We start from the raw sequence: 25,295 nt of genomic DNA, 5'->3' as shown, positions 1-25,295 counted from the left end.
CCCGCGTGTTTGCGTGGGTTTCCTCCAGGCACTCCGGTTTCCTCCCACAGTCCAAAGACCTGCAGGTTAGGTGGATTGGACATGCGAAATTGCCCTTGGTGCCCCAAAAAAGTTAGGATGGGTAATTGGGTTACGGGGATAGGGTGGAACTGAGGGCTTAAAGTCGGTCAATGCAGATTCGATGGGCCGAAAGACTCTGTATGGTCGATGGCACCTACATTTAGCAGAGAAATCGGTCTCTATGACCCACATTGATCCGGATCTTTTACCTGTTTCAAAATGAGGGAGATCGAAGTCTGCAACAGTGACGGGGCGGGGGGGGGGGGGGGGGGGGGGGGGGGGGGGGGGGGAGAGTACTCCCAGATCCCTTGACTCGTTAAACCACTGACCCTAATGGGGGTTAAGACTCATAAAACGTTCTATAAAATTGCTAAGCGCCCCATTCCAGTCCGGGCCAATACCATGTTCCCTCCTTCACTTTCGTGATCTCCCTCGCCGCCTCCTGCTTTCTCAACTGTGCACTAGCATCCTGCTCGATTTACCTCCGTATTCATCGCCCCTCTCGCCCTTCTCAACTGCCCCACAGATTGCACGTAGATATTAACCCAAACTCAATTTGCAGCCTCTGCCGCTCCTTTTACACCCCGTCTCCTTGGTGTCTGCACATATGCTGTCCACCTGCAGGATTTCCTCCACGAACCTTTCCATGTCCGCTCGCTCCGCCTTCTCCCTGTGTGCCCGAATTGACATTAACTCCCACCTAACCACTGCCTTCAGTGCCTTCCATATCGTATCTGCTGAGACCGGACACATACTATTAATTTCAACGTACCGCTGGATGGTCTTCCTCACCTTCTCACACACCTCATCCTCTGCCAACAGTCCCACGTCCAACCTCCACTAAGGCGCTGCCCTCCCTCCTTTGCTCACCCGCAGATCCACCAAGTGACGAACAATGGTCCAACACCACAATGGGCAAATTCTGGGCATCCACCACTCTCATCAGCAACGTGCTGTCAACACAAAAAAGTCAATCCGGGAGTAGTGCTAGTGCACATGGGAGAAGAATGAAAACTCTTTCGCACTCGGTCTCCCAAATCTCCATGGATATCCCCCGCCAAGTGCTCCGTGAACCCCCTTTGTTCCTTTGCTACCGCTGACACCCTCCCTGATCTCGAACTCGGCCGGTCTAGTCTCAGATCTAGAACTGCAATAAAATCCACACACCCCACCACCCCCATAACCAGCCGATGCGGGTCCGTATCAGTGATCACCATCTGCAGCCTCTGCATAAAATCTACATCATCCCAGTTCGGAGCATATTTACCAATATCACCCGCAACCCTTCCAGTTTCCTACTTACCATTACAAATAGTCCCCCAGAGAGAGCGACTATAAATGCCACTTCAAACGCAACTCGCTTGTTAATGAAAATCTCCATCCCCTCGTTTTAGAGTCCAATCTCGAGTGAAATAATTGACCTACCCGCCCTTTCTTCAATTTAGTCTGGCGCCCCGCCTACAGATGCGTATCCTTTAACGTTCACGTCCACGTTCAAGGTTTTCAAATGTTTGAACATGCGGGCCCTTTTGAATGGCCCACTCAACCGTAGCATATTCCACATGATCAGTCTGGGCGGGGGGCACCCAGCCGCACCCCTGCCATTCAATCATAAGCCCTCTTCGACCAGCCGCCAGCACGCGCCCTGCACCCCCTCAAGTCCGCCCTCGGACGCCCACCATCAGCGATGCTGCTCCTACCACTTTTTAGAAACCCCTCTCTATCAGCACTTCATCGCCCTTCCTCACCTCCCCCCCCCCCCCCCCCCCCACACACACACCAGTCTCCCAGAGCAACATGCCCAACTGCAAACCCCACAGTAACCACCTGCTCACTCCTACTGCGAGCCCAGCTAGCCTGGGTAGCCCCGCCCATGGGGTTTAGCATTCTACCCCCCACGGATCGCCCCCCCCCCACCCCCGCGAATGCAAACAAAATAACCCTGCCCAAGCCCAATCAAGAAGAACAACCGACCATCCCCCAGCAAACAACAGAAACAAATCCAGAACAAAACAATTGTCCCAAACACAAACAAAGTATAACAATAAACCAACCCAACCCACGGATCACAGCACAGAGGTCTCTCCACCAAAGTTCAATTCCTCCTTCTCCTGACAGGTCATTGTCTCTGACAAATTCCGCCGCCTCCTCCGACGTCCCAAAATACAGTTTCCCGCCTTCATAGGTCACCCAGAAATGCGCCGGGTACAACATGCCAAACTTCACCGCCTTCTTAAACAGGGCTACCTTCACCTTATTATAAGTCGCCCTCTTCTTGGCCAGCTCTCCACCCAGGCCCTGGTATACTCAAGTTCACTGCCCTCCCAGGTACATCTGGCCCATCTCAAAATCTGCTCCTTGTCCAGGAATCGGCGCAGTCTCCCGACCATCTTCCTCGATGGCTTGTTCGCCTGTGGCTTTCCCATTAGCGCCCAATGTACTCGGTCCACTTCCAGAGGTTGTGTGAATATTGCCTCTTCCAGCAGCTTCTGCAGCATTTTCCACACATATGCGCCGTCGTCTGGTCCCTCGCTTCCCTCCTGCAGGCTCACGATTCTCAGGTTCTTCCAGCCGACCGGTTCTCCGGGTACTATAGCTTCTCCTGTAGCCGCCTCTGCTGGTCCCGCATCTGCCCCATCTCCGCGGCCATCGAGGCGTGCTGCTCCTCATGTTTCCCCACCGTCTCCTCCATCTTCTCAATCGCCTGGACCTGGACGTCCAGCCTCGTTTCCACGTAGTCGATCCAGGCCTTTGACGGGCCCAGCGCCCTGGCCAGATCCTCCAGGTTCTCCTTTCGTTGCTGAGTGAAACTCCTATTCAGGAAGTCTACCAGCTGCTCCGTTGACCACTGAGGTGGCAGGGCCGATCCCTGACCCTCCGTCATCCCCACCTGTGTCGCCGACACCACACCAGATTTTGCTATCTGTTCCAAACTCTTACAGCCGCTTCTGGTCCGCAACTACATTCACTGATGGGTCAGTCTCTCCTAGTAACTCTCCTGCACCTTTCATCCCGCAAACCTCAACCGATTAACCGGGTAAAAGGGTCAGAAACACCACCTTGAGCGGGAGCTACCAAATGTGCGACCACTCACACCATGGCCGCCACCCGAAGTCGTCGTTGTGTTACCCTTTTAGCATGAAGGGCGAGAGGTCAGACAAAACGTGAGCCACATCTACTTCTTGCAGCTACACAATTGTCAAAATACCTGAATCGTGAATAAAAGGTAATGGGGTAGGCTCTTTAACAGTACCTGTGTATGTCATCGCTCACTGAAAGAGCAAGCCTATCAGGAGTAACAAAACGGTAGCATACCAATTTCTGGCGCTGAAAGCGTTGAAAATTGTCCCCACTCTCGCTGATATCAGTAAATAATGGAGAAAACGTGATAAATGGACCGAGTGCTGATAACCAGAAATGTCCCTCCCTATTCTGGTAATTCACCCACTTATGTTACACATGACGACAACATGCACTGACTCTAGTAATAGCACACAATTTCTCCCGTGGGGAATCTGAGTTTCCATCAACATGAGTGGTTCATCATCACCAATACTGGCCGAGGTAGCCTAGGTCTGAAAGTCAGAATTAGCCGAGGGCAAGAGAACGAGCAAGGGATTAAAATGAAGCAACTTGTCTTCATCCTTCAACAAGTTCCACGACACAGATGTATCTCTTCCTCAGAGTGCTGACGATAATGACCGCCGCATAGTCGTTGTGCCGACCAAGCCCTGTCTTCACTCCGAGAGCACTGTTCAACATGTTATTTTGCACTATTTCTTTTATTTTTGGGAGAGATTAAGAACAGGTCTCGCAGCATCACTCTCGGCATCCATGATGTTCGGTGGACCACCAATAGCTGCAAGAATAAGTTCACGTGCAATAAGAAGATCATGGTAAGATGGAGACAGCGATGGTCGAATCTGTTTTTTGCGATTGCAAGCTTGCATCCAGGGGTTTTGCACAGTATTAGTGCTGGGTCCCTTGCTGTTTGTAGTGTGCATTAATGGCATAGATGTGAATCTGGGGTATGATTATTACGATCGTCGATGACACGAAAATTATTGGCGTGGTTGACAACGGGGAAAAAAGTCTTCTATTGCTATATAAAGGGGTTCGTGAGATTTCAGAAGTCTGCAAAATGGCATTTCGTCCTGAAAAGTAAAGTGATACATTTTGGGAGGGCTACCAAGGCAAACGAAAGATACATAATGAACGGTAGGAAGTTAGGAAGTACAGAGGTAACTTGGAGGCAGCAGGGCAGGTAGATAAAGTGGATAAGAAGGCTTATGAGATACTTGTGTTTAATAACTGAGACATAGAACAGGGAGGTTAACAGGCAGCTGCATCAAACGCTGCTTACCCCACAGTAGGAGTGCCAGTTTTGGGCTCCGCACTATAGGAAAGATATGAATGCACTTGTGAGGGTGCAGATGAGTTTTGCTATGATGTTGCTTGGTTTGGAGTGTTTCAGCGATGATGAGGTTGGTTAGGCTTTGATTGAGCTCCCAGAGCACAGAAGGCTGATTGAGGATACAAAATTACGAGAGACATAGATTGGGTATACAGGAAGATACGTCCCACTCCCCACCGCCGTTATTAGATGGGTCAATAACCAGCGGCATAACTTTACAGTAAGGGGAAGAGATTTGAAAAATAACTTTTTCACCCAGAGGGTGGTGTGAGTCTGGAACTCACTGACAGAAATTATGTCATGGCGGGATGCCTCACAACATGTAATACGTATTTAGATGAAGGACACGAATCACGTGCTGGAAAATGAGGTTGGAATTGATAGGTGAATTGAGCGGCGTAGGCATGAAGGGCCGAAAGACTATGTTCGATGTGTTGTGAAACTCAATCACTCCAATGAAGTACGTTCCTTGTGCTTAAGTCCTATTAGGCCAATTGATCAAACAGTATTCTTTGAAGAGTTCAGGAGAGGGTGTCAAGAGCAAGACTTGCCTTACTAATAAAAAATGGCCAACCCACTTATGCATCGCTTAATTGACAATCTTAGACAAATATCCAGGCTTAGATTATCATGTCATTGACACAAAGCTGAGTAAAAACAAATCTCAGTTTGTGTTTGTTCTCGAAAACTTCTCCAGCTTCATTTTACATGGCATTCTTTCCATCTTGCAAAGTACTTTGCTGCAGCTTTGCGAAATAAAAACACAATTGTGAACTGAAGTTGTTCTTGGGACATTTTTGTATTTCACATTCAGTGAGTCTATTATTGGAATGGTGAAGAATCTAAAGCGTGATGCTGATTGGCGAGTACAGCGTGACGGCTGGCATTGTAAAGCAAGGCAGAAGTTCATGGTATTTAATTGTAGATAGCGAGAGGTTGCCTTAGTATTAGCAAATGTGCGGATAGAATAGCGAGAAGGGAGGTATGTAGAAGCTATTTACGTTGTTCGATCATCACCACATCAAGTGCTGGGTGGTAGAATTGTAACCAAAAAAACAGGAGTGAAATGGAAACATTTCAACGCAGAAAGAAGACTAGAAATGTGTAACTCTCTTCCACAAATGACAATTATTGTTGGTAAGCTGTTTCCTGCAAGGTTCAGATTAATTGATTGATTGATTGCTTGATTGATGAAGAGAGTTTTCTGTCTAATTGTGTTTTGGATCTCGGAGATAATGCAGAAATGTGGCAAGACATCTTACATTACCGACAAGCTCTTGTAGCATTGAAACCTATTTGTGAGGCTGAATAATCGTGTGCTGCTCCTGTGGTCCTCACTGAAATCAGAATATTCGCACCCTCATTGTCTCTATCGTTCACAAATTTCTCTGCTTCAGCCACTGCTGTGCAATGAATGCAGCTCTTCTTCCCCTGCATCTGTGCACCAGTGCATCCGTGCATCTGTGCATTTGTGTTTTGTCCCTTGCATCACCTGCAATGGGATACACACAGTTACAGGTGCAGAACATTTCGCTCATGTCTTCAGGAGCTGGCAATTCGCAATTTTTGGCGCAATTGAGCAGAATATCCACTTTAGAGCATGGTTAGCGTGAGCCACATTTTGAGGTACAGGGTTTAACTCCTGTACCACAACGGATATTTATATAGAAAACATAGTTGTGCCCTGCCACTGTAAAGGACATATTTGAGGATTCCAAAGAGACAATGTGAGTTATGGGGCTGGACTCTCCGTAGATCGGTGTCGAAATTGTGTTGGGCGATCGGGCGGAGAATGGACTCCGATTCTGAAATCAGCGCCGGCGCCGGTTTAACATCCATCCGCCATGCTCTACCGCCTCCAAACTGGCGTCATCATGACGCGCGCCATGTGCCTTTTCAATGGCATTGTCACGTCATCGGCCGGCCCACCCGCAATGCTCCGCCCTCGATTGGCTGATTTCTCAATGGCGCGGGACACGTGTGGTCTCAGCCGTGTGGGAACCCGGCGTACGGCTACGAACTGTGTCCAGAGCCCTCACACTCGGGGCTAGAGGGGCTGGTGGTGGTTGGCCAGCAGGTGCGGTTGGTAGGTTGGGGTCGCTCACGGCCGGCGCCACGTTGTACGGCGTGACCGGTGCAGGTCGTCAGCAGTTCACTTCTGCGGCCTGGGACCCGACATTCTCCAGCCGTTTCGCGGCGGGCAGCGGGAGTTTCAGTCAGCACCAGCGTCGGAATCGGTGAGGGTTTCACACCGATATTTTGATCGTAAAATTCCACACATGCTCCACTGGTGATCGCACTTAGCCGCTGAAATGGAGAATCGAGCCCATTGTGTTTTTCATCCTGCGCTATGTCGTTATGTCCTCTCCGTTTGATGGGACGATGTATGCGTGAGTGTGGGTGTGGCTGGAGGGCGTGTCGGTCCCGATAGTGAATGAACAGCTGTTAAAGAAGGAGGGGACGAAAGGGTAAAGTGACTTCCTTTACACCTGCGGGCAATATGCATACCTTATTCCCTTCAACTCCTCTGCCAGTTGCAAGAGAATATACCAGCTTCACTATTGTAGCTGAAACATTTGGCGTTGACTGATATGTGCCAACCTGTTCATTGCAGATATCCAGTTAAAGCGAATGCGCGGAGTCCACACATACTGCCACATGATAACTGCTGTGTTGTTTATGCAACTGAGTGTTAACCGTGCAGCTCGTTCTGCTTTAACCTCTCTAGGTATATTCACGTTATGGTCAACATGAATTACCACAAGATTAGATCATCAATTTAGCATCCGCTTTCACCTCCACTCTGAAACGCAGCCATCGATGCTTACCTATGTATACAATAATACATTCGACTTTAATTTTGGAGGCATCTTATAATTTATATTCCAAACACCATTGCGATCCAACAGAACTGGGGACCAAATTACGCTTGGAGGGGATAAGGTCAGTACATAGAAGCCAATTCTGTCTGACGACCCTTGTTTGAAGCCAAGATGGAATATTGAACTGAAAAAGGAAGGTTGGGTCTCCTTTAGCATGATACAATTTTGTGTAAAGCAGTTGAACCCAGTGCCTCAAACGGATATCATTCAAAACGTCTCCATGTTGACATTCAACCATATTTTCAATCCAGAACAAAGGAACATAGGAACAGGAGTAGGCCATTCAACCCCTCGAGCCTATCCATCCATTCAATAAGATCATGGCTGATCTGTGGCCGAACTCCATATGCCTGCCATTGTTCCATATCTCTTCATATTTTGGCTCACTAAAAATGTATCTATCTCAGATTTAAAATTAACAACTGATCGATCTTCAATTGTTGTTCATGAGAGAGGTACAAACGTCTACCCCTCGTTGTGTGAAGAAATGTTTTCTAACAAATTTCCTGAATGGTCTAGCCCTAATTTTAGACGACCCCACCCCCCCCCCCCCCCCCCACCCCGTCTTAGAATACCCAACAGTGGAAATCTGTAATCGTTATATGCCCTGTCCCTCCCTGTTAATATGTTGAATACTTCGATTAGATCACCCTTAGCATTCTAAATTCTCGCGAAATCAAATTGGAGTAATCGCTCCTTGTAACCCAAACCCTGTAATCTACGTCCCATTTCTGTCAACCGACGTTGGACTCCCTCCAATGTCACAATATCCTTCATAAGGTGTGGTTCCCAGAACAGCTCATAATATTACAAGTGGGGTCTAACAATGGTTTTTAAAACTGCAGAAGAACCCCTGAATATTTTCCTTCTAGTTCCCTAAACATAGAGTTTCGCATTACGTAGCCTTTTTGATTATTTTCTGTACTTGCTCCTGGCATTTTATTGATCAGTGCCCTGAACCCTAAGTCTATTTGGACATCCACTGCAACTAACCTCCGTTAGAACACGTGGCAGCTGCAGTATAACGTGATGAATATGAAGTCCAGTTCTGTCAGAGAGACAGAGTATTATGTAAATTATAAATGATTGGGAAATTATGTTGTACAAGGGAACTGGGTTTCTTTTCTTCCAGTCATTGAAAGCAGGTACAGCAGTCAGCTAGGAAAGCAAATTTTCTGGGGCCATTCATTGAAAAAGGTCTTGAGTACACGAGCAAGAGTGACATTTTGCAGATGTTCAGGGACGTGGTGCGACCTCACTTGGAGTATTGTGTGCAACTTGCTCTCATTATCTAACTGAAGACATACTTTCCATCGATGGATTCCTGGGTTGGCAGAATTATCGTATGAGGAAAAATTAAGTAGACTGGCCCTGTATTGATTGTAGTTTCGAAGAATGCGAGGGAATCTCATTTTATGTATATCATTCTGACAGAGCTGGACAGATGCGATGCAGGTATGCTGCTTCCTTTGGCTGAGTAGGGGTGGGTTGGTCCAGGACAAGGGGTTTCTGCCTCATCGAGGCAGGGAAGGTAGTGCAATGTTTCTCCTGCAGAATGTTTGAGGTGAGGAACGCCGTCAGTGTCCCTGCTTATTTCATCTGTGGGAAGTGCACCCATCTCCAGCCCCTCAGAAACCGCGTTAGGGAACTCGAGCTGGAGCTGCATGAACTTCGGATCATTCGGAAGGCAGAGGTGCTTATAGATAGAAGCTTCAGGGATGTAGTTACTCCAAAGAATAAAGATAGATGGGTGACCGTGGGAGGGGCTGGGAGGAAGCAGTCAGTGCAGGGATCCCCTGTGGTCATTCCGCTTAGTAACAAGTATATCGCTTTGGATACTGGTGGGGGGGAGGGGGGACTTGCCAGGGTTAGGCCATGGGGTATAGGTCTCTGGCACAGAGACTGTCCCTGTTGCTCAGAAGGGAAGGGGGTAGAGGAATAGATCATTAGTCATTGGAGACTTCATAGGTAGGGGGATAGATAGGAGAATCTGTGGGCACGAGAGAGACTCGCTGTTGGTGTGTTGCCTCCCAGGTGCCAGGGTCCGGGATGTCTCGAATCGTGTTTCCCGGATCCTTAAGGGAGAGGGGGAGCAGCCCCAAGTCGTGGTCGACATAGGTCCCAACGACATAGGTAGCAAAAGGGATAGGGATGTAAGGCAGGAACTCAGGGGGTGTTGGTGGAAACGTAGATCTAGGACAAACAGAGTTATTGTCTCTGGGTTGCTACCTGTGCCACGTGCTAGTGCGACGATGAATAGGGAGAGAGAGGAGTTGAACACGTGGCTATAGGGATGGTGCAGGAGGGATGGTTTCAGATTTCTGGATAATTGCGGCTCATTCTGGGGTCGGTGGGACCTCTACAAACGGGATGGTCTACACATGGACCAGAGGGGGACCAATATACTGGGGGAGTGGGGGGGGGGGGGGGGGGGGGCGGGGGTTTATTTGCTAATGCTCTTCGGGAGGGTTTATACTAGTTCAGCAGGGGATTGGGAACCTGAATTGTAACTCCAGTATTCAGGAGGTTGAGAGTAGTGAGGTCATGAGTAAGGTTTCAAAGTTGCAGGAATGTACCGGCAGGCAGGAAGGTGGTTTAAAGTGTGTCTTCTTCAATGCCAGGAGCATCCGGAATAAGGTGGGCGAACTTACGGCATGGGGTGGTACCTGAGACTTTGATGTTGCGGCCATTTCGGAGACATGGATAGAGCGGGAACAGGAATGGTTGTTGCAGGTGTCGGGGTTTGGATATTTTAGTAAGCTCAGGGAAGGTGGTAAAAGAGGGGGAGTGGTGGCATTGTTAGTCAAGGACAGCATTACGGTGGCAGAAAGGACGTGTTGTGATGACTCGTCTATTGAGGTAATATTGGCTGAGGTTATAAGCAGGAAAGGACAGGTCACCCTGTTAGGGGTTATCTATAGGCCTCCGAAAAGTTTCAGAGATGTAGAGGAAAAGATTGCAAAGTTGATTCTGGATAGGACCGAAGGCAACAGGGTTGTTGTTATGGGGAACTTTACAAATATTGATTGGAAACGCTATAGTTCGAGTACATTAGATGGATCGGTTTTTGTCCAATGTGTGCAGGAGGGTTTCCTGAGACAGTATGTAGATAGGCCAACGAGAAGCGAGGCCATATTGGATTTGGTACTGGGTAATGAACCAGGACAGGTGTTAGATTTGGAGGTAGGTGAACACTTTGTGATAGTGACCACAATCCGATTACGTTTATTGTAGTTATGGAAAGGGATAGGTATATGTCGCCGGGCAAGAGTTATATCTGGGGGAAAGGCAATTATGATGCGACGAGGCAAGACTTAGGATGCATCGGATGGAGAGGAAAAATGCAGGGGATGGGCACAATGGAAGTGTGGAACTTGTTCAAGGAGCAGCTACTGCGTGTCCTTGATAAGTATGTACCTGTCAGGCAGGGAGGAAGTGGTCGAGCGAGGTAACCGTGGTTTACTAAAGCAGTCGAAACACTTGTCAAGATGAAGAAGGAGGCTTATGTAAAGATGAGACATGAAGGTTCAGTTAGGGCGCTCGAGTTACAAGTTACCTAGGAAGGACTTAAAGAGAGAGCTAAGAAGAGCCACGAGGGGACATGAGAAGTCTTTGGCAGGTAGGACCAAGGATAAACCTAAAGCTTTCTATAGATATGTCAGGAATAAAAGAATGACTAGAGTAAGAGTAGGGCCAGTCAAGGACAGTAGTGGGAAGATGTGCTTGGGGTCCGAGGGGGTAGGCGAGGTGCTAAATGAATATTTTTCGTCAGTATTCACACAGAAAACGATAATGTTGTCGAGGAGAATATTGAGATTCAGGCTAATAGACTAGAAGGGCTCGAGGTTCATAAGGAGGAGGTGTTAGCAATTCTGTAAAGTGTGAAAATAGATAAGTCCCCTGGGCCGGATGGGATTTATCCTAGGATTCTCTAGGAAGCTAGGGAGGAGATTGCTGAGCCTTTGGCTTTGATCTTTTAGTCATCTTTGTCTACAGGAATAGTGCCAGAAGACTGGAGGATAGCAAATGTTGTCCACTTGTTCAAGAAGCGGAGTAGAGACAACCCTGGTAACTATAGGCCAGTGAGCCTTACTTCTGTTGTGGGAAAAGTCTTGGAAAGATTTATAAGAGATAGGATTTATAATCATCTGGACAGGAATAATTTGATTAGAGGTAGTCAACACGGTTTTGTGAAGGGTAGGTCGTGCCTCACAAACCTTATTGAGTTCTTTGAGAAGGTGACCAAACAGGTTGATCATAGAACAGTACAGCGCAGAACAGACCCTTCGGCCCTCGATGTTGTGCCGAGCATTGTCTGAAACCAAGATCAAGTTATCCCACTCCCTGTCATTCTGGTGTCTCCATGTGCCTATCGAATAACCGCTTGAAAGTTCCTAAAGTGCCCGACTCCACTATCACCGCAGGCAGTCCATTCCACACCCTAACCATTCTCCCAGTAAAGAATCTACCTCGGACATCCCTCCTATATCTGCCACCCTGAATCTTATAGTTATGCCCCCTTGTAACAGCTACGTCCACCCGAGGAAATAGTCTCTGAACGTCCACTCTATCTATCCCCCTCATTATCTTATAAACCTCTATTAAGTCGCCTCTCATCCTCCTCCCCTCCAAAGAGAAAGGACCTAGCTCCCTCAACCTTTCCTCATATGATCTATCCTGCAAACCAGGCAGAATCCTGGTAAATCTCCTCTGCACCCTCTCCATAGCTTCCACACCCTTCCTATAATGAGGTTACGAGAGCTGCACACAATACTCCAAATTTGGTCTCACCAGGGTAATTTTTATAAATGACCTGGAGGAGGGCGTAGAAGGATGGGTGTGTAAATTTGTCACTAAAGTCGGTGGAGTTGTGGACAGTGCAGAAGGATGTTACAAGTTACAGAGTGACATGGATAAGCTGCAGCGCTGGGCTGAGAGGTGGCAAATGGCGTTTAATGCAGAAAAGTGTGAGGTGATTCATTTTGCAAGGAATGACAGGAAGACAGCGTACTGGGCTAATGGTAATATTCTTGGCAGTGTGGATGAGCAGAGAGGTGTCGGTGCCCATGTTCATAGATCCCTGAAAGATGCCACCCAGGCTGAGAGGGTTGTTAAGAAGGCGTACGTTGTGTTAGCTTTTATTGGTAGAGGGATTGAGTTTCGGAGCCATGAGGTCATGTTGCAGCTGTACAAAACTCTGGTGCGGACGCATTTGGAGTATTGCATGCAATTCTGGTTGCCGCATTATAGGAAGGATGTGGAAGCACTGGAAAGGGTGCCGGGGAGATTTACCAGAATGTTGCCTGGTGTGGAGGGAAGATCTTATGAGGCAAAGCTGAGGGACTTGAGGCTGTTTTTGTTAGAGAGAAGAAGGTTAAGAGCTCACTGAACTGAGGCATACAAGATGATCAGAGGATTGGATAGGGTGGACAGTGAGAGACTTCTTCCTCGGATGGTGATGTCTAGCACGAGGAGACATATCTTTAAATTGAGGGGAGATAGATATAGGACAGATGTCAGAGATAGGTTCTTTACTCAGGGAGTAGTAAGGGCGTTGAATGCCCTGCCTGCAACATTAGTGGACTCGCCATCACTAAGGGCATTCAAATGGTCATTGGATAGACATATGGACGATAAGGGAATAGTGTAAATGGGCTTTAGAGTAGTTTCACAGGTCGGCGCAACATCGAGGTCCGAAGGGCCTGTACTGCGCTGTAATGTTCTATGTTCTATGTTCTAAATGGCGTCAACCACTTGGGACAGTGTTGAGAAATCTCATTCAGAGGCTGGGGAACCTGTTACTGAAAACTATGAACGTGAAGTCACTCACTGTATTTTAGAAGAAAGCAGATAGATTTCTTGACTTTAAAAATTCCACGACGTACGTGAAGTGCGGCCAGCATTATGTTGAGAAATGTATCAGCCATGACAATGTTGAATAGCGGAGTAGGCAAGAAATGGTGAATGGCTTACATCTGCTGGTATTTTCTCTGTTTCCGAATGACTCTAATACAGCGAAATACGTCACCTTCAATACATACTAGTGGTGAGCAAACAATTTTAGTCACGGAACAGATTTTGATGCTGTACTAAAAACGTCCAATGTTTAATTGGAGCAATCATCTGAATATTTAGTGTTAATGATGTATAAACAATCTGATTATTTTTATAGCGGAGGTGTCGATAGATGTGGGAGCGAGGCACTGTTGGTTCCGCATTTGTCGCACTAACATTGTATTGTCGCTAGATATCGCCGATGATCTTCACAACTGAGGAGTGGAAAGTGCAGGCCTTCGTGGAAAACATGACGCTGAAGAAAGGAAGATAAATGAAAACATGTGCACAATCTAAACGTTTATAAGAGCACAACAGAAATTGATGGATGTGTGTATAAAACGGTGTTATCAATAACAAACGGTAATAAGTAGATTACTAACGACAAGGTCAAGATTATATATTTTTCCGCTCTTATTGGTTATCTCGGCTGTTGCCGCAAGCCAAATCTGACAGACATACGCATCCGGCTTGAAATGCAGGGTGAGCGGTGGTGTAACTGACCCAGTGTTGTGAAGGACACACGGGTCACCCAGTCACATTATCAGCTGAGTCCCGCCACGGTCAGTGGGATTTTCAATTGTTGTTTACATTGAGGAAATACAGATTCACCTGCTGAGGGTGATTAAGGATGCAGATCAACGCGACCTTTGCTCGCCTGTGGTTGACATTATGACTTCCGGAATCTTAGAATCAGCTGACAATCGTGAACATTGCCAGTCAGCCATCGCTGGCTGCAGTACAACGCGGTGACCTCTGGGTGGTCATTTCTGCCAGAGGCATGGGCTTTTCCCACGGATCAGCCTGAGACGCTGCCTGTAAGTACTTATTCAATTAATATGACTATGTTAGAGCCACAGAATATCGATGTTCTGTCATTCAGCGATGTTCGCACCTGCCTACCGCCTCCTAGGCAAAAGGTTAATAGAGCTCTCAGAATGAGAAATGCGACAGAGACGAGAGGAAATGATCAATGAAGCTATTTAAGAAAGCAATGGTTCAGAGGGTCAGGTCACACGTGGCCTCACAATCAGTCAAATGATTAATAAAAAATAGCTCCTGTCAGACCCTCGGATGTGGTCACATAAATCCCACGTACTGTGGACCACCTATACCTGCAGCAGTGATGGCCTGCATTTCAGTCAGGTAAGAAGCTGATCCCCAGCTGTTATGACCTGCAGCTGCAATTTTGTCAGACCCCACCAACTGTGGCAAATCCGAACACTCCACCTGAAAGCCAGTAAGGGACATTTCATTGGTCAACTTTTCCTGGTGCCGTGTGGGAAGGGGAAAAAAGTGAGAATGGCAGGACATTAACAGCTTATGCGTGACACTGTTATCCCGAAGTGTTGGGAGCAAGCTGCCGGGACAAGGGTGAGAAGGAGTATGAGATTTCATGGAATTACAGTTTTGTGTGTCCTGCCTCGCTAATTTGAATTTGGATTTCGATTTATTGCTACGCGAAGCGAGGTGCAGTGAAAAATATTGCTCTGCGTACAATCCAGTTAGATTGTTGTGCATTTGAAAATCATAGGACATACGAAAATATGAAATGCAAATACATAGGTGCGCGCATCAGGTGACGTATATGGAGATTGGCTGCTTAGTCGGGAAGATGTGTGGAGAGGTAAATTCAGTCCATAAGAGGGTCATTCAGGAGTCTGGTAACAGCAAAGAAGAAACTCTTTTTGAACCTGTTAGTGCGTGTTCTCGGACTTTTGGATCTCCTGCCAGACACAAGAGGTTGGAAGAGACAATAACCCGGGGAGAATTTTTGATTATGCTGCTCGCTATCCCAAGTCCGCGGGCGGTGTAGATGGAGTCAATGGATGGGAGGCAATTTCGTGTGATGCACTGGACTGTGTTCAGGACTCTGGGTATTTGCTTACGGTCTTGGGCCGAGCGGTTGCCATTCCAGGCTGTGATGCAGCCCGATAGGATGCTTTCTATCGTGCATCTGTAAAAATTGGTCGGAGTCAATGTGGACATGCTAAATTGCTTTAATTTCCTGAGGAAGTATACAGAGTATAAGTATTGTTGCTCCGGAATGATTGAGGCATGGGCGTCAGTGTGTTGAACCAAATCTATGCTGTGTGAACAAACCAATCCAGTTTCCAATTCGGATTCAGCGTCCAATTTTCGTCCTAACCGGTGAATGCCGGTAAATTAAACTGGCTTGGTGCCGCTAAATTTGAAACAGCGCTGTGCGACCATTTTCGTTCTCCGTTCTGGTTGAATTTCCCCAGAGGTCGATGCTCCTGTCCTCCACTAATCTCTAGTTCTACCCACCCTGACGCAAATAGATGGCAAATGCCTCCTAACTCCAGTATCTCCTGCCTATCTAAACAAACCCTCTTTTTTCTCAATGTCCTTTGTTAACTTTTCTCCCTTCCTCAGGGTTTATTGAAGACCATGAACCCCGCCTGCCCCATACGAAACTTTATGTACTAGCTACGCTCATTAATTCCTCTATTTGATGCTTAACATAGGTGAGTGCACATTGATCAGATAGCGAAGAGGTGGTAGGTGGGCATCAGCAGCAACCTTCGTTCCAATGTCGTTGGGCATCAACTTGGAGGTGGCAATAATGTGGTAACACGGGTCCAATTCCTCCCGATGGATTGTTTCCGTGCTCTCACTTGGAGGCCTAGTTCTGTCAGAAGAAGGGTTCGTTCTCGGGTATGATTAGAGACCATGCTCGAACACTGTGAATAAGAAATGTATCTGTCAGTAGAATGAAAGCCCCTGCTTGATTTCTCATCCACCCCACGTCTCTCTACTATCCTTCTTTCCCACTGGGGCTGTCTAATCCCACAGAGACACAACCAAGAGTGATTTTGGGAATTTGAATCTAAGTGGGAATTCGAAGCTTGTGGGGGCGGTGGGGGGGGGGGGGGCTTTTTATCCCTGGTTAGTGACTGGTAAGTAGTTTTTCTTTTCATTATCTAATTTTTTTTTCTATCATTTTTTGGAATTGAATTTGTATAAGTTTACCTGAGGTTTAAGACATGGCAGGAGATCCCAGACCCCTGTCAAGCTCCTCGTGTGCGATGTGGGAGCTCAGGGACACGTCCACTGTCCCTGGCTCCTTCACGTGCAAGAAGTGTGTCCAGTTGCAGCTCCTGTTAGACCGCTTCACGGCTCTGGAGCTGCGAATTGACTCACTTTGGAGCATCCGCGATGCTGAGGATGTCGTGGGTAGCACGTTCAGCGAGTTGGTCACACCACAGGTGAAAGTTATTGAGGGAGATAGAAAATGGATGACCAAAAGGCAGAGCAAGAGTAGGAAGGCAGTGCAGCTGTCCCCTATGGTCATCTCCCTGCCAAATAGATATACCGCTTTGGATACTGTTGAGGGAGATGGCTCACCAGGGGAAGGCAGCAGCAGCCAGGTTCATGGCACCGTGGCTGGCGCTGCTGCGCAGCTGTGCAGGAAGAAGAATGGCATGGCTATAGTTGTAGGGGACTCAATTGTAAGGGGAATAGACAGGCGGTTCTGCGGACGCAATCGAGACTCCAGTGCAGCATGTTGCCTCCATGGTGCAAGGGTCAAGGATATCTCGGAGCGGCTGCAGGACATTTTTGTTTGGGGGGGGGGGGGGGGGGGAGTGGGGGGGGGGGGGTGAACAGCCAGCTGTCGTGGTGCACATAGGCACCAGCGATATAGGTAAAAAAACGGGACGAGGTCCTACAGGCTGAATTCAGGGAATTATGAGTTAAAGTAAAAAGTAGGCCATCAAATGTGTTAATGTCAGGATTGCTACCAGTGCCACGAGCCAGTAGGAGTAGGAATGGCAGGATAGATAGGATGAATGCGTGGCTCGAGAGATGGTGCAAGAGGGAGGAATTCAATTTGCTGGGGCATTGGAACCGGTTCTGGGGGAAGTGGAACCAGTACAAACCGGACGGTATGCTCCTGGGCAGGACAGGAACCGATGTCCTGCGGAGGGGGGGGGGGGGGGGGTTCTAGAGCTGTTGGGCAAGGTTGAAACTAATGTGGCACGGGGATGGGAACCGATGCAGGAAGTGGAAGGTAGTAAAACAGGGACAGAAACAAAAGGCAGTAAGGGGGAAAGTGTAAGGCAGAGAAGCCATCGTCAAAAATCAAGAAGGGCGACAGTACAAGGTACAGTGACTGAGGGGAGCTCAGTGAGTAGGCCCAGTAATAGTTAAAGGAATAAAACGGGAGGGAAAACATTAATGGGAAGCGAGGCGGCAGGTTGTCGCATAAAGATATGGGTTAAACGACAAGCAAAATTAGGAGAAAGGTTAAGAGGAAATATAACTTAGGAGAGGTTACTGATCGAGGTGTTAAGATTCAAAACAGAGGTTAAAAAAAGCCAACATAAGTGCACTTTACCTGAATGCTCGTAGTATTCGGAATATGGTAAATGAGTTGATGGTGCAAATCATCGTGAATGACTATGATTTAGTGGCTATTACTGAAAAATGGTTAAAGGGTGGTCACGACTGGGAGTTAAATATCCGAGGATGTCAAACTATTCGGAAGGACAGAGTGTGTGGTAAGGGAGGTGGTGTAGCTCTGTTATTTAAGGATGACATCCGGGCAATCGTAATCGGTGCTATGGAGGATAAGGTTGAATCCATTTGGGTGGAAATCAGGAATAGTAAAACTCACTTATAGGAGTAGTCTATAGGCCACCAAATAGTAACATTATGGTGGGGCAGGCAATAAACAAAGAAATAACGGATGCATGTAGAAATGGTACAACAGTTACCATGGGGGATTTTCATCTACATGTCGATTGGTTTAACCAGGTCGGTGAAGGCAGCCTTGAGGAGGAGTTTATAGAATGTATCCGCGATAGTTTCCTTGAACAGTATGTAGTGGAACCTACCTAGGAACAAGCGGTCCTAGATATGGTCCTGTGTAATGATACAGGATTGATTCATGATTTCATAGTTAGGGATCCTCTCGGAAGGAGCGATCACAATATGGTGGAATTTAAAATACAGATGGAGGATGAGAAGGTGAAATCAAACATTAATGTTTTGTGCTTAAACAAAGGAGATTACAATGGGTTGAGAGAAGAACTAGCTCAGGTAGACTGGGTGCAAAGACTTTATAGTGAAACAGTTGAGGAACATTGGATAACCTTCCAAGCGATTTTTTACAGGTTTATACCAACAAAAAGGAACGACGGTAGAAAGAGGGAAAATCGACCATGGATATCTAAGGAAATAAGGGAGAGTATCAAATTGAAGGAAAAAGCATACAAAGTGGCAAAGATTAGTGGGAGAATAGAGGACTGGGAAATCATTAGGGGGCAACAGAAAGCTACTAAAAAAGCTATAAAGAAGAGTAAGATAGATTATGAGAGTAAACTTGCTCAGAGTATAAAAACAGATAGTAAACGTTTCTACAAATATATAAAACAAAAAAGAGTTGCTAAGGTAAATATTGCTCCTTTACAGGACGAGAAGAGAGATTTAATAATGGAAGATCAGGAAATCGCTGAGGAACTGAACAGGTGTTTTGGGTCGGTTTTCACAGTGGAAGACAGAAATAAGATGCCAGTGACTGATAGAAATGAGGATATGACAGATGAGGACCTTGAGAGGATTGTTATCACTAAGCAGGTCGTGATGGGCAAGCTAATGGGGCTAAAGGTAGGCAAGTCTCCTGTCCCTGATGAAATGCATCCCAGAGTGCTAAAAGAGATTGCTAGGGAAATTGCAAATGCAATCGTGATAATTTACCAGAATTCCCTAGACTCTGGAGTGATCCCTGTGGATTGGAAATATAGCAAACGTGACACCACTGTTTAAAAAGTGAGGTAGGCAGAAAACGGATAATTATAGGCCAGTGAGCTTAACTTCAGTAGTATAGAATATGGTGGAATCGATAATCAAGGAAGAAATAGCGAGGCACCTGGATGTAAACTGTTCCATTGGGCAGACGTAGCATGGGTTCATAAAGGGCAGGTCTTGCCTAACTAATTTAGTCGAATTTTTTGAGGACATTACCTGTGCGCTAAATAACGGGTAGCCAATGGATGTGGTATATCATGATTTCCAGAAAGCCTTTGACAAGGTTACACACAAAAGGTTTCTGCATAAGATAAAGATGCATGCCATTAAGGGTGAAGTAGTAGCATGGATGGAGGATTGGTTAATGAATAGATAGCAAAGAGTGGGGAGTAATGGGTGTTTCTCTGGTTGTCAATCAGTAGCTAGTGGTGTCACTCAGTGATCAGTGTTGGGCCCACAATTGTTCACAATTTACATAGATGATTTGGGGTTTGGGACCAAGGGCAATGTGTCCAAGTTTGCAGACGACTCTAAGATGTGTGGTGAAGCACAAAGTGCAAAGGATACTGGAAGTTTGCAGTGGGATTTGGATAGGCTAAGTGAATGGGCTAGGGTCTGGCAGATGGAATATAATGTTGACAAATGTGAAGTTATCCATTTTGGTAGGAATAACAGCAATATGGATTATTATTTAAATGATTAAAATATTAAAACATGCTGCTGTGCAGAGAGACCTGGGTGTGCGAGTGCATGAGTCGCAAAACGTTGGTTTACAGGTGATTAAGAAGGCAAATGGAAATGTGTCCTTCATTGCTAGAGGGATGGAGTTTAACACTAGAGAGGTTATGCTGCAATTGTATCAGGTGTTAGTGACTCTACACCTGGAGTATTGTGTTCAGTTTTGGTCTCCTTACTTGAGAAAGGACGTACTGGCACAGGAGGGTGTGCAGAGGAGATTCACTAGGTTCGTCCCAGAGCTGAAGGGGTTGGATTACGAGGAGATGTTGAGTAGACTGCGACTCTACTCGTTGGTATTTAGAAGGATGAGGGGGGGGGGGGGGGGGGGTCTTAAAGAAACATATAAAATTACGAAGGGAATAGATAAGATAGATTGTTTCCACTGGCGGGTGAAAGCAGAACTAGGGGGCATAGCCTATATATAAGGGGAATCAGATTTAGGACTGAGTTTAGGAGGAACTTCTTCACCCAAAGGGTTGTGAATCTATGGAATTCCTTGCCCAGTGAAGCAGTAGAGGCACCTTCATTAAATGTTTTTAAGATAAATATAGATAGTTTTTTGAAGAATAAAGGGATTAAGGGTTATGGTGTTCGGGCCGGAAAGTGGAGCTGAGTCCACAAAAGAGCAGCCATAATCTCATTGAATGGCGGAGCAGGCTCGAGGGGCCAGATGGCCTACACCTGCCCCTAGTTCTTATGTTCTTATGTTGAAGGACAATCAGGGTGTACTGGCTGTAACTTACGATTTTACGTGTATCATAGATTATCATAGAATTTACAGTGCAGAAGGAGGCCATTCGGCCCATCGAGTCGGCACCGGCTCTTGGAAAGAGCACCCTACCGAAGGTCAACACCTCCACCCTATCGCCATAACCCAGTAGCCCCACCCAACACTAAGGGCAATTTTGGACACTAAGGACAATTTATCATGGCCAATCCACCTAACCTGCACATCTTTGGACTGTGGGAGGAAACCGGAGTACCCGGAGGAAACGTGTGTGACCCTATTGGAACTAATAGTTATTTATGTGGACCAGGAATTTCGGACCTCCCCTCCTTTTACCCAGCAACCTCTCACCTCATCCACCACCGTCCTCCACCAGCACCGCACACTCACCAACACACACACACACACATACACACGCACACACACACACACACACCACATCAGGGCCACCACAGTCAGTCAAAGCCTGAACTAAATGTAGCTCCTCTCCATGTCTCATGTACTACCCACCCCCGTATTGTAGAAAGCTTACCCTTGCAGCAGTACTGGTGCGGCTCGCAATATGTCATTATCGTGACCTCACACATATCTGCTGAGCATGGTTCATCTTGACAGGTTCCATCATAGTTAGTACATCCGAATGTTCTACCTGAAACTCAGGAAAGAGGAATTCATTGGTCAATATTTCCGGGAGGAGGGAAAAGTGGGAACATCAGAACAGAATCAGGTCATTTCTGGTAGTGTTATCCTAACGTCAGTGTAATAGGAACATGGAATTGCATAGAAATAATATTCCTCTCATGATTTTACTTATTTTGCCCTCCAAAGTATCTACACTATTGACCTTATTGTCCCATGTTGTAGCGCATTCCACATTCCCACCATTTTTCAAAAGTATTCTAACTTCCCTTTTGAACATATTGAATATCGTACATTCATTGACCCTTGTACAACGGAAACTCGCGTTTTCACTTAGCCATGTAAACAGGCAAGATGATTAAAGTAGCATGATATATTTCAATCTTTCAGTGATCCAGCCGTGGAATATCAGAAAATGTAACCAACGGCTTGGCACAAGATTTAAAACACCTTCAGGAGTAGATGCGGTGCAAGTGTTTCTGTCAAATAATTCTAAAGTTCATGGCCAAGGCGGAACAAGACAGGCCCCCAATGGAGGAGGTATTCAAATCGCTAATGCTCTGTGGCCCTTTATTGGAACAATACAGAGATCACGGAGAAGTGCCAGAATAGAGATCATTACAGAGGTAAGGACGAGGGACGTCCATGTGGAGATTCAAAACAAAAGATCGAGGTTTTTTTTTGAGGAATGAGTTTTAGATGTTTCCGATCAAGTTACGAACAAGAATGAGATGATTCAATTGTTAAAAAGAAGTAGCATTCATGTTGTAAGCTGCTGAATGACTGAATGTTTCCATTATATGGCGGCCGGGGAGCGGGGGTGGGGGGTGGGGGTGGGGGGCGGGGCGGCGGAGGGGTGGGGGGGGGGGGGTTAGGGTAGCAGGTTTCATTGTATCCCAATTACTTACATAGAATATAGAAGCATGAAAAGGTCATTCACCCTTTGAGCCTGTTTCGCATATCATTATGATCATGGCTGATTATCGAGTTAATGCCCTTATCCCATCTTCCCAGAGATCACTTGATCCCTTTAGCCCGAAGCACTGTGTAGAATTCCTTCTTGAAATTGCAAAATGTTCTCGCTTCAGCTACTTCTTGACGTTGCGAATTCCATAGATTCACCACTCTCTGGGTGAAGACATTTCTCCTCACCTCAGTCCGAAACGGTTTCCTCTTGATCCACAAGAGGACCCGTAGATCTGGACTCCTCCGCCATTGGAAACCGTTGTTACAGTGCATGGACCGACAAATTCGATACCCAAAAATATACTTACGACTGGAATCACGAACAAAACTGTTGGTTTGGGCACGGATGGTCTGCACCATTATCAGGACAACAAGAACCGAGAGCATTTTAAAATCCCCGTCAGCTGAGTCACACCGAGATACAATGAGACGACTGGAGTGCCGATGGTCTTTATATGAACTCATAAACAACTATCTAGTTAATATCATACACTCCAGGTGGGGATTGTTAAAACTTGGCGTTGTAAATGGGCAGTTCAGTAACTGGCAAAGACAGCAAGTCGAATAAACTATTAAATGTGTCTCGGAGGTAGGTTATTCATTGGTGCATGATTTTTAAGTAGACATAAAGATTATAATATGGTTGATTGATGGAAACACCCGGTTGTGATTAAATTAAAGACATAGAGAACAGTCCATTGATAAAATGTACCGTCAGTGCCTCTTGTTAAGTGGCATTCAATTAGACTCCTTTACAGACTGAAAAACCTGCAATGCGCCTTTGTTGCTTTTGACAGGACTAACGTTTGGAAAATGAAAATGCAATCATCTTCCGGCAATCTTTCATGCAGTGCACTGTAGGTCATAATAATTTGCTGCATCATTATAAATTAACTTCTATAAATCTAGATCTTGATCAATTATTATAAAACTGTTTTCATTGAATTCCAATTTTCCAGTCTCACAACTACCCATCGCAAATGCTTGATGGAGAGATGGAATGTTTTCCCTGGTGTCAATGTCTATCCATCTTCCAACATTGCCAACACAGAAAAGGTCACGATTTCATTTCTGTTTGCGGGACTTTTCTGTGTGCAACTTGTTTGTCTCCGTTCCTACAGTATAATAGCGATAACAAGTCAGCAGTATTTAATTGGTTGTGGGCTGTGAAATGTTGTCTGCAGTAGTGAACGGTGCGATACAAATTCAAGTATTTCTCTTTTCTACATAGTGACTACAACAATAGAATGAAACAAATAAATCTGTTGGTTATCAGCAAATCCTTACCTCGGCTGACGAACAAAATCTTGGTCATTTCTAGCTAGCTCCATCCGTGAGCTGAGGAACAATCTCCTGCTGAATCCCACCTAGGTCCATCCCTCAGATGATATTAAAGGCTGTAACTAATTCTCAGTTAGCACCATATCCTGAAAGAAGAAACAATTACCGAAGATTTCCTGCCAGTATCATCCCTCAGTTGATGAATCCAAGATGTACAATTCTTTTTTTTTAAATTTAGTGTACCCAATTCATTTTTTTCCAATTAAGGGGCAATTTAGCGTGTTCAATTCACCTACCTTGGAGCTCTTTTGGTTTGGGGTGCGAACCCCACTCAAACACGGGGAAAATGTGCAAAATCCACACAGACAGTGACCCAGAGCCGGATCGAACCTCGGAGCTCAGCGCCGTGAGGCAGCAGGGCTAACCCACTGTGCCACCGTGCTGCCCCAGATTTACAATTATTAGCCGAAGCACTGACAGTATCTAGGGCACAGAATTTCCTCTGCATGAGGAACATCTCTGCCCTACCAGCAACAAGAGTTCTGTGGCAACATTGCTGACTGACCTGGCTGAGTTCTGAAGGAGAAATCTTGCAGGCGGTGACAGAAAAAAATAAGAGACAGAAACTTACATTGTCTTGTTCACACCTACCTAAATTATGCAGACCAATGTTTCCGTGACAATATGGATAGAGAGATCAAGTACAACTGTTTCGGGAGCCACAGTTATCTCTTTGAACTATGTAGATCTTCTGCCTGCTCTTTCTGTCTAGCTTTGTACATATCAGCACAGCATTCGGCAGACTTGAGGCATTGTGGTCCATCTGCCTTATCAGTCGTGTGTGGAAATGTTGTCTGTAACCTCATGTCCTGGAATATCTCTCACTCTCTAACTGCACTTTTGGTGCATACAAAATAGATAGCAATTGTACAGGAAAGCGGCTCACAAGCAACTTTCCAAGGACAGTTATGGGTGGCATTGCAAAAGACAATCAAATGCAAAATAAAGGAAAAGGAAAACACACATGAAAAGTGTTGAGTGTTTGGTAGTTGCACTGGGTTTCACATTCCATAAGATTTTAATACGTATTTCTGGGGGGTTTTCTGTTTCCCAGTCTGTTAAGTATTTGCCTCTATCACGGAACTGGCCAACCAACAGTTGCCATTCTGTCTGAAGGGCTTGAACTTGGTGTGAGAATCTAGTAGTAATGATTAACGCCAGGATAGATTCAGCTACATTTGTTATCTTCTGTGTGGGAAATGCACAAGCTGTTATTCAACAAGCTTACAAAAAACACACCGTCTGAAGCTAAAATGTCTCCGGAACCATTATACGCTTGGGTAACATCAACCTGCCAAATTAATATATTGAAAAATAGTAATTTATCTAGAAGCGATTGTTGTTTGCAGAACAAAGTCAAAGAGAGTTTCTCACACTTTTTTTTTTCAGTAACACTGTGTTCTCAATGAACTGATGAGTGAGATGGATCCACTTTTCCCTCTATATCTAATCTTCAACCAACGAAAATTGCTTCTCTAAATCGCTCGTATCTGGTGCACTTATCATACTGAATACTTCAATCAATGCACTCTTGATCAGACTAAATTACAGTCTCTGCTACCCGTATTTGCATTTGAATGATAATCCTTGCAGGCCTGAAAGTCAACATACGGTGCCTCCTTTATAGTTGATAAGTTTTAGGCTCTCACCATAATGGAATGACATGCAGAATTTCCAACCGAAAATTTCATTCACGAATGAA

The 25,295-nt window shown here is 46.0% G+C and overlaps 1 long non-coding RNA gene across 2 annotated transcripts; it reads right to left on the bottom strand.

Moving 5' to 3' along the window:
- Positions 1-15,997: 15,997 nt before the first annotated feature.
- LOC140395890 (uncharacterized) lies at positions 15,998-23,688 on the bottom strand. 2 transcript variants are annotated; one of them, XR_011936362.1, is made up of 3 exons: positions 23,540-23,688; positions 21,180-21,296; positions 15,998-16,115 (listed from the first exon to the last, which is right to left on the bottom strand). It is a non-coding gene; the product is annotated as an uncharacterized lncRNA (long non-coding RNA). The 2 variants fall into 2 exon arrangements; XR_011936363.1 differs by lacking the exon at positions 23,540-23,688 and adding an exon at positions 22,561-22,604.
- Positions 23,689-25,295: the final 1,607 nt, after the last annotated feature.

This window comes from Scyliorhinus torazame, chromosome 19, assembly GCF_047496885.1.
Source record: "Scyliorhinus torazame isolate Kashiwa2021f chromosome 19, sScyTor2.1, whole genome shotgun sequence".
NCBI lineage: Eukaryota > Metazoa > Chordata > Chondrichthyes > Carcharhiniformes > Scyliorhinidae > Scyliorhinus > Scyliorhinus torazame.
This window is presented reverse-complemented; position numbering and strand designations above follow the sequence as displayed.